We start from the raw sequence: 13753 nt of genomic DNA on the forward strand, positions 1-13753 counted from the left end.
TAAGTTTACAGAATCTTATTAATTAACCTGTTTACTAACGGATAAACTTATCAATCAATTCATAACATTTTTTAAAGAAGGATAGTGTTAGTTTGAATATATTCATATTTTTCTACCTTAAAAATTATGTATTTCTGATATCCAAAATATAGGTGAATTGACATTAAGTTGTGACCATGCAAACTGAGTTCTAATTTTTCTGATTCTTTTGAGGGCACTTCTTGGGAAAATAACACAATATACTGTGTTAATTTGAATGGAAACTAAATTTGGTAGTAGTTTATCAATTGGGATAAATTAAAAGTCTAAATGTCGGGCCCGGAGAGATAGCACAGCGGTGTTTGCCTTGCAAGCAGCCGATCCAGGACCAAAAGTGGTTGGTTCGAATCCTGGTGTCCCATATGGTCCCCCCGTGCCTGCCAGGAGCTATTTCTGAGCAGACAGTCAGGAGTAACCCCTGAGCACCGCCAGGTGTGGCCCAAAAACAAAACAAAACAAAACAAAAAAAGTCTAAATGTCATGGGAGGTTTCTAAATTTTTTTTAAATTATTTTTATCGCATGGCTTTATTTTATGTTTAGAAAGGAAGAATAGCAGAAGAAAAAAGTTAGGACTTCAGTTTTCTCTCTACAGGTGTCAACAGGAGCAATTATGAGCAGTATTTTAATTACAATTTATTTCTCCTGATGAAGAGCTTCAACGAAAGCATCACGTTTTTCTTGGATTTCTCTTTCTTAAGGTCTTCAGCCAATTGAACTCGTTTGTCAGTAAGCAATTTAACTTTCTTGTCACCGACTTCTGCAAAATATTCCAAAACCTCTTTAACATTTTTCTCTAGTTGTCTGACTTCAGTGTTTGTAAGCTGTTGTCTTAAAGTATTTGCAGTGATGGAAAGCATGCGTTGTATTCGCCAAAACAGAACCACATCATTGCATTCCACCTCAGAATCTACAAAATGCCTTTGGTAATAATAAAATCCCCTGCGATAAAGGTTACAGTGGTTGAGAGCTGTTTTTAAGTAATGTCTTCTATAAACTTGGTGCCAAGTGTCCTTAATCAAACTTGGATTGACATCAACTCCTCGGGATTCAAGGTTCTTTCAGACTGTAGTGATCTCATCATTGGCAAGGTAAGCAGGGTGGGGAGGATTCTAAAATTTAAGTGGCTTATTTAAAGAGGGTCATGAAATTGCATTTGTGTTGGGATACTAAAACTATGATAGAGAAGTAAAAGAGTGATGAAATGTTTATGTAAATTATCCTGCTTTCACACTGTCATATCAATTACTGTATTTTTTCAGTATTATTCATCTGGAACTTGTTGCTTTGTAAGTTTTTGTTGAAAGCTATTTATATTAATACCTAATTTTTAATTTATAATTAAGATACTTGAAGTTTGGACAAATAGAGTGACGACTGTGATACTTGCACGCAAGTGATCCCATCTAGCATGCTCTCTTCAGAACCACACCTGGGCATAAATAAGGAATAGCTTCTTTACAACTTCTCAGCACTAAACCAGGAATAGGCACCGTATGACAGCTGAACTAGTCAACTTACATGTTTCTGAGGAAAGTATAAAAAAATTCCCTGGATGATAACCAAATTAATGTCTTCATTACTATCCTCCTATTTTTTTTTTTTTTTTTTTGGTTTTTGGGTCACAGTCAGAGGCACTCAGAAGTTAATCCTGGATCTGTGCTCAGATCACTGCTGGCAGCCTCAGAGGACCATTTGTCTCCTGGGATCTAACACAAATCAGCAGCATGCAAGGAAAATGCCCTACTGTTTTGTAATTGCTCAGACACCTATTCTTCTGTTCAAAAATGGCATAGCATGTAAGTAATCTCTGATGGCTGTAAACATCATTCTAGTCTCAGGAATAGGAGCTTTTGTATGAAAGGTCAGCAACCAACATTTTCATTCTTCCTCATATTTTTTGCTTTCTTCGCTATATCTGTTCACTTTGTCTCATATTACAAAATATTTGTGATCTTTATTAGCATCATCATTTTTCCTTGTCTTCTATGTATCTATGCATCTCTTTTGGGCCTCGCTTTCATCATCTGTATTGTTTACATGATTTGATTTTAGCCATTTGTCTTCAGTCTCCCAATCTCTATGTATTGACCTGTGTTTTATCTAGCTCTAGATTTAGCTTTTTTATTTTATATTACTGTTTTAGTTATGAAAATAAAGGTTTTAATACAATCAATAAAATGTCTTAATTATCTGGTCCTCAGCCTCCCTTTTTAGTTACTATTAACACTCTGGGAATAAGTATCTTAAAAAGATATATTTTAGGAGGCTAAAAAATAGTATAGTGTGTAGGGTGCTTCCATTACATGCAACCAATCCATTTAATTCACTTGAAATCCAAATGGTCCTTGCAAATGCCAGTGGTGATATCTGAGTGCAGAGCCAGGAAATGGCCTACATACAACCAAGTCTGGCAGAAAACCCTCCAAAAATTATCTAATATAGATGTAGTGAAGGTTTAACTTATTAATATACTTCTTGCTAAAAAGAGATGCTGATTTTTCAGTCTGGTTGACCTATCAACCAAGTGTTGATATGCCATGCTGAGGTCTCCCACAATTATTGAGTTACTATTGATGACCTCTTTCAAATTTGTCACTTAACTGTATTAGACATTTTGCTGGTCTCTTATTGGGTGTATATATGTTTAGTAGTGCAATTTCTTCCTGTTGCACACATCCCTTGATTAGTACGAAGGCCCTTTGTTTCTTATAACTTTCTGAGTCTAAAGTTTGTGTCATCTGATATTAATATGGCCAATTCAGCTTTTTTAAGGATGATTGCTTGGATGATTTTCCTCCAGCTTTTGATTTTGAGTCTATGTTTGTTCTGAGTATTCAGGTGTGTTTCTTGTAGGCAACAGAATGTTGGATTCATGTTTCTGATCCGCTTAGCCACTCTGTCTCTTAATTGGTGCATTCAGTCCATTGACATTGAAGATGATTGTCATGGGATTTAATATAATCTTTGTGTATAAGTTTGGTGTGTCTCTTAGTCTGTCTTGTCTTAAAGTAGACCTTTCAATTTTTCCTTTAAGTCTGATTTTGCATCTGTAAAGTTTCTGAGCTTTTGCTTATCCATGAAGCTGAAGGTGAATTGGGCTGCGTGCAGTATTCTAGGTGAAGCATCCACTTCATTTAGTCTTGTCACAATATCCCACCACTGTCGCACCACTATCGTCTGGCCTTGAGAGTTTCTTGTAACATGTCTGCTGTAAATGTTAAAGATGCTCCTTTGAATGTAATTTCCCTTTTGAATCTTGCTGCTTTTAGTATTCTATCCCTATTTGTGGGATTTGTAATTGTGACTAGGATGTGTCTTAGGATGTTTTTCTCCGGGTCTCTTTTAGCTGGTACTCTTCTGGCATGCAGGACTTGGATGCATGCAGTTTTTATCTCTGAAGTTTCTCTGTAATGATGTTCTTGATTGTTGATTATTCCTGAGGATTTTCTTCCTGAGTTTTTGGACTCCAATGATTCTTATGTTGTTTCTGTTCAATTTATCAAAAATTTCTATTTTCATCTGTTCAAAATCATTGAGTATTTTTTCCATTGTCTGATCATTTGCTTTGAGGTTCTTTTCCAATCTCTTCTGCTGTATGGAGTTATTATTCATCTCATCTTCCAGCTTACTAATTCTGCCTTCAGCTGCTGTTATTCTATTGGAGAGGCTTTCCATAGAGTTTTTCATTTCCTCTACTGCATTTTTCACTCCCTTTATTTCAGTTTGGAGTTTTATGATTTCTGTATTTGTGGTCTGTTCAGATCGATCTATGCTTTCTTTGGGTTCTATGAACATTCCCCATATTTTTATTCTAAACTCTTTATCTGAGAGGAGATGCTGATTTCTCATAGGTAACTTAGGACAAGCATCCTTTTATATTGTTAGGGGAAGGTAGTGGAAAGTGGGTCCAATTCTGAGATAGTCATCAAATTGGTCATAATTTAGAATTGAGATGTTAATATAGATTCAAAGAGAGTTTTATTCTGGAAGAGATATTTCAAAAGGGTAACACATGAGTTCTCAGCCTCCAATAATAAGGAGTCATCCAAACTAAAAGTCCCATCATAATCCCTCTGTATAGCATAGTATCTCTACAGTCTCTGCCTCTTTAATCACGTGCAATGGATTCAGCTCATAAGTCAAAGAAGCTTGATGACAGTAGGCTTAGAAAGAAGGACCAAAAACAGACCAATTGAGATAGGTTTTAATTTTGGTGTATGTGTTCCACATTAGCAAGTTTTAACTGATATTAAGATTAGAGAGTTTCCCATGAGAGCACTTGTGAAAAACTTTATTAAACTCTCTAGAGCTTGTTGGAAAGAACTAAAGGAAAAAGTATATATCTTTATTGCTTTTAGTTTATAAGGAATATGTTAGTAACATCCATCCAGAGTCTTCATATTCCTTATAAACACACAAAATTCTTTACTAAACAGTGTTCAGGAAGCCTGGATAACCCTCCTGGAAAATTTCAGGCAACTGGCTGGTAAAAATTAGAGGATTTAGTGCTTTCTAGATATTGTGATGATTCTCAGGACTCTAATATCACCCATGTAGTTCTTGGAAGCTCCTATGGCTACAAATAGTAGTCCTTGGGGCCTTCAGAATTATACTAGTGAATTCCCAGTTGGTTTTGTGCCAGTTATCAAACCAGGAACAACCACAAGGTACTCACTTTACCCCTTGGCACTCTCTTTCTGACTGTCATGCATTGCAGTTTATTTTAGGGATTATAAAATAAGTTATTTTTATTTGTTTTTTTTTTGAAACCACTATATTTTAGTGTTATTTTGAATGCCATGGAAAATAACAATCCAAATGAAACTGATTTTTTCATCATGAACAAATCATAAACATAAATGAAAAAGAGCATAAGCATGAGAACAATCTTTTTTAAGATGTTACTACTACATAGTAAATCGTTAGTCTTTAATTATTTAAGTCAAATTAGCAAAGATTTATGCTTATCCAAACTACAAATACCATATTAATTGGTAGCCTCGTGGATAAAAGAAACAATAACATTCTATTTTCTTTAAAAATGTTAAGGGCTAATTTAAAAATAACTCAAAAGAGCATCATCAGTGAATTATTTTATTACAAAGTGTATTCTGCACTCATTTTACTATCTTACTACCATCTGGAACTATAATTTTACTTCCTTCTAAGTAATGACTCTATCACAATGGACAGTTAATTTTAATTAAACTCAGGTTTAAATATTGCTCTCAAGAAATTATTCATAATTCACTAGTAACAACAATAAATTTTCCTGAATATTTAACATTAGGATGTACCCTTTGTGATTGTAGTCTATAAATTGTTACTCTTGTAACAACAAAGTATTGAATCATATAATTCTAGGGTGGCTCAAAGTATCATCAATATTTTACTTGATTGAATCTTATCTAGGCTAATAAAGTTAAAATGAGACATTTAATTTTTCAAACAAATATATTGTTATTAATCTTGGAATTGTTAATTTGTCTGATTCTGGTAGTCTGGAATAACTAGGGGTTTTCTTTCATTTTATTGTATAAGGCACATACACATATTGATTGATTCCAAGTACAGGATAGAATATCTAAAAAATACAGAAATTTCACATTAAGGTACTTAGAATCCAGTGAATTTATCCAGTAAATAAATATTTATGAACCATACACAGATGGCATACATGGTATAACGTTAGGGCCTTAAAAGGAAAAAAAAAACTTATTTGCAACCCAAAATATCTTTTAGACTTTGCTTTGTGGTTGCAAATTTATTTCATGAGTCATATACAGAGTACAGTAGATGAAGCACTTGTCTTGGACATGCCCTACTGAATTCATTTCCAAAACTCTATATGATCCCTAGGCCTCTCAAGGAGTGAGTCCTGAGCAGAGAGCTAAAGGGATTAAGTCCTGACCACCAGTATTTGTGGAAAAAAAGAAAAAAAATTAAGTGATTGTAATATATAAAATAATAGTAATGAAAGTCATCAGTCAAATAAGACTTACTAATAGAGATCAATAAAGCAGAAAAAGATAAAACAAAAATCTTCTGAAGAAGAATTAATTTATGATGTCTAAAGAAGTCTGTTGAGGTCTGTGAGTTATAAGTAGAGGGAAGGATGTAATAGATGTCTTAAAATAGACAGAAATCAGATTCTGATAGTTTTATTTATCATAATAAACTCTACACATTTTAATTGACAGCACCTTTTAATAATAAAATATTCAGATGATGTTAGCACTCTGCAGGAGAACTATATATTGTACATAATGGAAACAAAAATTACTGATATCTAAAGTCATTGAAGTGTACAGAATTGCAGACAGATTTAGAAGAATGTCTAGGCTTAGAAGAGACAGCATTACAATTGTGCTTTCCATTTTAAAATATCTGACATGAAGGTAGGTTATAGTCGTCACATAGAGTGACTTAAAAGTCTATTCCAAACTGAAGATCTTCCTAGAATTTGAACAAAAATTAAAACAAAGTTTGAGATCTAAATCAATATAGAATTTTAGGTAATACTTAGATTATGAAGTACTTAAGTACTGCTTATACTAGTAATCTGAACACTCATAGCCCAAGATTATAGGAAGATAAAAGCACATTTTATCAAAAACTATATGTAAATATCTTACTGACACCTAAATTATAATTGCAGAAATCAGAGTCAATGCATTGGACTATAACAGAGAGCTAACAATTCACCACAAAGATGGCTTTCTGAAAAGATGGACTTATAAAATCTTCCTATATCATTTTTAAATTCTTCAATATTTTAATATTTTAACAAGCAGCATTGAATAAATTTTATTAATGAAATTTAATTGAATAAAATTTTAGGCAGTATTGCAATCATAGTTCTCTAAGGAAGTTTGCTAGGTTTTACTCTGGTCAAAGTTAAACTAATAAAATTTAATAGAACAGGAGTCTCAAATGTCTATGAAGATAAATATCAGCTTAAATGTGTAGTTATTTGATGAAATTAATATCTATTAAATTTTTTGTTAAAAGTAGTAAAATTGGAAAAACAAAAATTAATAAATTTGTAGCATTCTGATCAGAAAATAATTATAATCTTTAAAGCATTCAATATGTGCGAGAACTCGAGGCATTACATTGAAATGGCTCAAATAAAGAATCAAACATTTGCTTTGTAAGTGTAAATATATATTCCCATATAAACAATATTGACTCTGAAATTACCATATCTTTAGAATGTTGTTCTGTTGTATAGAAACACTATGAAGATATTTATTTATGAATTTTTTGGGGCCGGGAAGGTGGCGCTAGAGGTAAGGTGTCTGCCTTACAAGCGTTAGCATAGGACGGACCGCGGTTCGGTCCCCCGGCGTCCCATATGGTCTCCCCAAGCCAGGGGCGATTTCTGAGCTCATAGCCAGGAGTAACCCCTGAGCGTCAAACGGGTGTGGCCCAAAAACAAAAAAAAAAAAGATATTTATTTATGAATTTTAAAATATTTATGCTCATGTTGAGATGAATTCACAGAAAAAAAACAAAAATACCACAAATATCTGTATAGAGAAATCAGTATAGATATCATATCTGTATAAAGGTCTTTCTGGAGAGAATTATCATATCTGTATAGAAATGCACCTTACCATAGTAGATAAGAATTAACTAACTGATAACCTAACATTTTCAAATCTTGAGTATGGCCTTACATTCATATTTAGCAATAGAAGTTATCTAAGAGATTCTTGAACCAATATGAGAGAGCAAATGCAACTAATGTAAGTCAAATAGTTTCCTTATCTGATTTCCCAGTTATAAATACTAATCAATTCATAAACAAAATCAGTCTCAAATAATTTATAACCACCTGTACATGCTTTGAAAGGGAAAGCAGGTTTTGCTTGACTGCTATTAAAATAATTTGTGTAGGGGCTGGAGAGATGGCATGGAGGTTGGGCATTTGCCTTTCATGCAGAAGGATGGTGGTTCAAATTCGGGCATCCCATACGGTCCCCAGAGCCTGCCCGGAGAGATTTCTGAGCATAGAGCCAGGAGTGACCCCTTAGCGCTGCCGGGTGTGACCCCAAAACAAAACAAAACAAAAAACAAAAAAACTATTTGTGTCATATCTTTATGAGCATGGATTACAAAGAAAATTGTATTTCTGGACTAAAGAGTAAAAATCATAAAAAATAATTCCAATTTCTTTATATGATTCAGATTTTAAAAAATGTATTTTTATTGTGTCATGTCCAGAGGTAAATAATTTTAAAGAAGTCAGGAAAACTCTCATAGAAAGAATAAACAGTAAAAGGTACATTGAAGCCTTAGTAAGAAGTGAGATATCTGTCAATTTTCAGCATATTTTATCAACAAATACACCACAGTATCTAGGGATTGGATAAATTTGAGAGCATAAATTTAAATAATAAAAGTTCGTATAAAAACCTCCACATAATTAAATTTTTTCTAGTGGTCCTGGTATATAAAGTAAAGGTATAAGACATTTTACTAATATGTGTTTCTGTATTATATATTCAAATATATGTGTACATATTTGAAAATAATTAAGTCAGAACTTGAATTCACACCTTAATTAGAACTCCACTATCTTTACACTGCATCTCACCAAGACACATATGAACTGCAAGATAGGACATCATCATTATTATTCAGTATTTATTATAGAAACTGCCAGTTTGTTTTCTTAACAGACATTTGCCTTTTGAATATTGGTTTTCACTATACTAATTGAAAGGACCAAGTCAAAAAAAATAATTTATCAGTCTGTTCATTTGAATGCTGATTTAGTTGAAAACATACATATAGCATTAAGTCTTACATTTTATCAGTGTTTGAGTAGCAAAAGAGTGAGTGAAGTGCTATTAAAAATATGAATTTTTTATTTCATAAAACTCAAAAAAGATTAAAATAAAATGCAGCTTATGATGACATCCTCTTCTTGCTTGCTGTCTCCTTTAAATTAAGAAGCTTGAAACATTATTCATGACAGTAGTCAAAATACTCTATCACCTCCCCACTATCTTCTCCTTATAACCCTTTGAAATAATACTGTCTACAATTACAGCATCATTTGTTATGCATGACATAATAGACTGAAAATATAAAGAGGTATTATCATTACTTTTGTCCTTTGTTCTTTCAAGCCAGAATATTGCATACTTCTTTACTTTGACATTTATTGCTTTTAGATTGGTAATAGAATGGTTTGTGTTGCTCATTATCTTGAATGATGATAATATTAGAGGCTGGGGAGTCTGTGTTCTCTGTTAAATAAAGTAAAGATTTCATATAATTTAGCAAAGGTTATTACTGGACAATTACCCAGAATACAGTTCAAGTATAATAAAATTGTGTCATATCCAGCCTTAAATAGAAAATTTACTGTGATTTTTAGAAAATTGGATTAGGTACTCTGGTTGTATAATTTTGGCTGCAATTTGTTTCTTTTAACATATTCATCCAGTTCATAAGTAAAAATATAGTAAAATAACTTGCAACTAATGCTAGATGAAATAAAATGTAACTTATTGTCAAGTTGTTTTTATTTTATTCAATAAAAGTATATTATTAAATTTTAGTCACATAATAGTGGGAGCCAATGTCTTATACTTTTTCATGATACATAATAATGTTTTTTGAGGCATCTTCAAGTTCTGAAAGCTGCAACAAATATTTATAAATTTTAAATTAAAAAAAAGACTTTAGTAAGTAGAAGTTTTTTTCATATGGAACCCAACTAATGATGCCTGTGTATGTATATATATACATATATATAACAGTATATATATGTATGTACATATACATAAATATAACAGTATATATATGTATGTATATATATATATGTATATATATATACAGTAGATGTAACTTAGGGTATGGAATTTTTTTTTTTTTTTTTTTGTGGTTTTTGGGTCACACCCGGCAGTGCTCAGGGGTTACTCCTGGCTCCATGCTCAGAAATTGCTCCTGGCAGGCACAGGGGACCATATGGGGTGCTGGGATTCGAACCGATGACCTCTTGCATGAAAGGCAAACGCTTTACCTCCATGCTATCTCTCCAGCCCCGGGTATGGAATTTTTTAAATGGATAAATATCCAACCCTTGGAAAACAATCTATGTTAAGAGAAAAAAACAAAAAATATATATTAAAAATAAGCAAAATATACCAAACTAGTATATACTGATATATTTTTCAAAATAACGATATTTATAAAGGTATCAAAAATGAGTTCCGAAGCTCTAATTAAGTATATCTAATGTTATGACTATGAGCTCCGATTCTATAAATGATACAGAATTTCAGGGTTACTTACTTGTACAATTTCAATTAGTAAAACAAAATTACTTGCCTTGTAAAATAAGTGATATTTTAATCAAGTTTTCTGAAAAAAATAACAAAAATCTGTATTTTAATACGTTTATTTCTCTAGTTTATTATACAACTTAGATATTGTGTCTTTCAAATCCTCTTAATTTATGGCCTTATTTTTCTACTTTTAAGCAATACAATCATGTAAATTTATGTAAATTTTACTTATATTTTTTTCCTAAATGAAAATAAGATTTTTAATAATTTTCACATAATAGTCATAATGATCTAGGATTATTTGAGGGAAAATTTGTATGTCCTTTTAAATATTACAAAATCTTGGGGCCAGAGAAATGGTGCAGTGGTAGGGTGTTTGCCCTGAATGGACATCCTAAACCCAGGATGGACAGCGCTTCTATCCTCTGTTGTCTCATATGGTTTCCCAAGCTAGGAGCGATTTCTGAATGCATAGCCAGAAGTAGTCCCTGAGTATCACGAATTGTGGCCCAAAATAAAAATAAAAGTCTGTTAAAGGGTCAAATAGCAGACAGAAAAGTACCTAACACATTAATATATGCCTTTTGTTATCATCATTATTGTATAATTATTCTTATCATTAAGTGTATTAATTTAATTAGCCAATTTAAAAATATTTACAATGACTTTTTTCTGCAAATTTAATTTTTCGTTATAACTGTAGAAGCAAAAAAGAATATTCTTCCTTGTATTCATGCTTTTCTGAAACCAGATAAATAACTCTATGAAAATCATGCAGACTAAGGCACCATTGAAGTATAAAGTAAAGCCAAGACGATTTTCTATAATATTTTTCCTATACTGCACTCTATATCTAACAAAGAAAAAAATCAAAGTGTTCTATTCTATTGTCTATTGAGTACAGACTTGCAGACTATCACCTATTTGTCCTCTATTCTATTATTTTCTGCTATTCTATTATTTACTGAGCACACATTTGAAATACATTATATTTTAAAGAGTTTGCTATTTACAATATGCAACCACTTTATGTAACTGGTTTAATGCTGATATACTTGATATGCTTAATAGCTCTTGCAGGTTTGGAGTCAGGCTCTGGAGTGATATTGTATTAAATAAAAGTAAAAGCAAACAAACAGACAGGTTAATAAGAAGAAATGAACACATTTCACATCTTAAGTATTTGAGCATATATATTTGAATAAGTTCTAAAGTAAATAAGTTGATATGAAACTTTATTTCAAAATGCCCTTTAGAATCTCTCACATAAAATGTTGTTGCGTAGATATTATTTGAGGTGGTATATTTGCATTACCTCTATTACAAGCTTCAGTTCAAACCAAACTTCAATTTTTATTCATCTAGATTGTTTCGCAAGAGATCATTTGCCTTTCGTACAAATGTACTCAACTGAGTTTAGTCTAAAGTAATTCACATATGATGGTGTCATGTTTGCAGTGACCTATTCTGTATTTTGCTTTTGATTTTTTTGTCTTATTTTGTCTTGGGGCCTCACACGGCTATGATCAAGTATCAATTTCGATAGTTTATGAAATAATATAGACATAAAATTAGTCTAATTTGATAGAACTAAATCTAGTTATGACCTTCTAATATTTTTTATGAATGGATCTTGGAAATAAACTTTTCTATATAATTTGTTGTTCTATTTTCTTTTTTTATCATTTTTATAAAGTTTAATTTGTGCTTATACATTTCTATTACACAGAGAACTAACATGTATAAGTGGTATTGTAGTCCTTTCATCACATTTTTTGGCCACTTGATGTCAAATACTTAATTTTATAGATTTTTAAATATGTTGGGGCATATTTTTAGGGAAAATAGTGTTTTCTTTGTTGTGTGTTTAAGAATTATGCACACTCTCCGTAAAGCTATAACATGTTTTAAAAGTAAATGATAGATAAAATTTAAGGTTGTACAAACAACCAAATAATGCAACACAGATGAATGCTTTTGACTCTTCTATAGTCTCTAAGAAATTTAAAAAGTTTAATTTGCAAATTTCAGAAGTTTTTTGTTTAATATGAAAAATGAATGTAGTAATATAATTGTAAAGAAGTAATTTTAGTGAAAGTCTCTAAAATTATTTAGACGCATTGAATTGGTGCTGTTATAAATTCACAAAATTCCAACTCTTTACATAACATTGAAATATAAGTATTATATTTATATCATAAATATTACACTGAAAGATGCAGGCTAAAATATTTTAAAATGAAAAATAATGTGCCTAGAAAATTGAAAAAGATTTAGATTATAAATATTACCTAGGCACTTCATCATACTTCAGTGATAAATTTCAGTTACAGAAATCGATAAGATTTAAAAGATGAAAAATAGCCTATTCAATAATGTAACTTTAGAAAATTTGACTGGATTAATTTAGTATTTGATTTATGTCTTAATCCATATCAATAGGTATTAAATCTCAATCAAAATGTGAATGAAATAATGCCATTCTCTTCAATATTCAATTCAATTGTATCATTATTCTCTATTAACTTGTCTTTTGTTCCTTGGAAATCCACACTCAGCTTTTCATGTTGAAGATGAGAAGCCTACCTATGGTAATTCTCCCTTCAATTGGTCATTAATTTGCATTCTGACAATTAAAAGATTTAAAGAACTATTAGAAATTAAATACAGGGAACAACAAACTTCCATATTTCTATATTTTTGCTGTAATTATAATTTTTCCGTCTTCAGCAATTCTTCACACCATCAATGATAACCATCAACTTCAGCTTCTTTGTTCGTCTTACCATTGAATTTCTGAAGTTGATAATTTTGCCTATAATAAAATCCAGATATAAGACCCATTTTCTCTTGCACTTCTTCACTATTTGTATATAAACTATTTTGAGGGTTGATGTGACAGTATAGCAGGTTGGGTGCTTATCATGCATGTGTTTAGCCCAGTTTTAGTCTCCAGAAACAGGGCCACATGGGATTCCTGCAAACCCTATTAGGAGTGATCTCTGTGCAGACAGCGTAAGCTCAAGTGTCACCTACAACTGAGAAAAAAACAAAGAACAAACAAACATGAAAAAAGAATCAATGAATGACAGATAACCATAATTTTTATTCTTAAGCTTAAACATTGCTAAAGAAAATTGATTGTGGTCTGATACACCTATCTTCTTTATATTTTTCATTTATTGGTATAAATTAATCACATTGGATTTATTCTTTAGTCCTTTATCTATTTCATCATTGTTCTAATAAGTTCCTTAATTTGTGTTGATTTCTAAATTGTATCATTCATTAACTTTGTAATTAGTACTTACAGCTTATTAATTACAACAGAAAGCTTTTCAGTGTGGTAGGGTATAAATGGTTGTGCTTTCTAGTGATCGATTCCATGTCAGTTGAATGTTCATTTGAG

General features: G+C 31.5%; 1 pseudogene; it reads right to left on the bottom strand.

Annotated features, from left to right (window-relative positions):
• Positions 1-569: 569 nt before the first annotated feature.
• Positions 570-13753, bottom strand: part of LOC126025850 (dynamin-like 120 kDa protein, mitochondrial) — an 88197-nt pseudogene continuing 75013 nt past the window's right edge.

This window comes from Suncus etruscus, chromosome 13 (genome assembly GCF_024139225.1).
Source record: "Suncus etruscus isolate mSunEtr1 chromosome 13, mSunEtr1.pri.cur, whole genome shotgun sequence".
Lineage (NCBI taxonomy): Eukaryota > Metazoa > Chordata > Mammalia > Eulipotyphla > Soricidae > Suncus > Suncus etruscus.